Source organism: Monopterus albus, unplaced genomic scaffold (genome assembly GCF_001952655.1).
Source record: "Monopterus albus unplaced genomic scaffold, M_albus_1.0 scaffold172.1, whole genome shotgun sequence".
NCBI classification, from domain to species: Eukaryota; Metazoa; Chordata; class Actinopteri; order Synbranchiformes; family Synbranchidae; genus Monopterus; species Monopterus albus.
In genome coordinates, this window is record NW_018128052.1 from 2,079,874 (window position 1) to 2,081,144 (window position 1,271).

Consider the following 1,271-nt stretch of genomic DNA (forward strand, 5'->3'; position numbering starts at 1 on the left):
TCAGTCACTGCATGAGAAAGTGGAGCAATGTGAATGGTACTGGGTTTAGAGTGGGACCAGTACAGATGAGGTGAAAGAATTAAAAAACATGTTACACTGTACTATATTAGAGTATAATAAGGTTTTAAGTTTCTGTTTTCATGTATCCAGCAGCAACAGTGAGTTTTCTTTTCTTGTCATGATATATCCAATTCACACAATATCCTCTGCAGCGTTAAACAAGTGTCATCAAATACATGACTGAGAAACGACTGCAGAGAGCAACAGAATCATCGCATTTTTCACATTAAGAGGGAGTTAAACTGCCAGTTCTGAAGCTGGACCTAAATAATATTTGGTGCTCATCTTATCTTGAACAATTTAAGGTAAAAAAAAAAAACACACAGCAGGTGGTAACTTTGCAACACAATCAAAAGCTGAGTTTTAATGTTACTCTGTGTAAAAGAACTCAGTAGTATCTTCAGTCCAACTTCATGACACAGTAACAACATCAGGCCAGAATCACCTTAGAAATCGATTCTTAATCTTCTTAAAACATTTGAGTGCCCACAGAGTCCAACTCGAGCCAAAAGACGTCTCTTCCCTCTCACAGAAAGATACACATCCTCCCCGACAGGCTCTCTGTCCACATTTCACTACCTAGCAGCCTCTAGTGGAATAGAACGGGAAATACAATGTTCATTTTCAACCAGAAAATGTGTCAGCATCTTGAACATGAACCCATTTTTTGTTCTACTAACAGACCTGAAACATAAACAGAGGGAGCTGATCTGATGTTATTTCCTCAGGCTCACTGTAACAGTGTCTATTTGATTGATTGATTGATTTTATTCTTTCAAACATGCAGAACAGAACAAATGAACAAATGACAACACACACATAATTACACATATCCAACCAATGCTAATCCAAAATCAGTTTGCTTACACCTATTACATGTTTGAATGGAGTAGGAAGAAGTCAGACTTATCCAGTCCTACCCCATGACATCATATTATACAAAATTTCATGTATCATCAGCTGCAAGCAGTATCTCTACATAGATAAAACAGAGTGTCTCCTTAATGCCTTCTCGAATAAATCTTATTCTTGCATATATCTTGTATAACACATACATTTATATTTATATTTAAACTCCTCAATTCTAGTACTATTTTTCATGTCCACAGTTAAGTTATTCCATAGTTTGACCCCACTTATAGAAATACAAAATCTTTTTTTGGTTGTACGTATAGCATGAACTTTTAAATTTAAGTGTCCCCTTAAGTTAT

At 35.8% G+C, this 1,271-nt stretch overlaps 1 protein-coding gene across 6 annotated transcripts in view; it reads right to left on the bottom strand.

The window, feature by feature from the left end:
* pde4ca (phosphodiesterase 4C, cAMP-specific a) overlaps positions 1 to 1,271 on the bottom strand; it is a 44,760-nt gene that overhangs the window by 31,621 nt on the left and 11,868 nt on the right. The window lies entirely within an intron of this gene.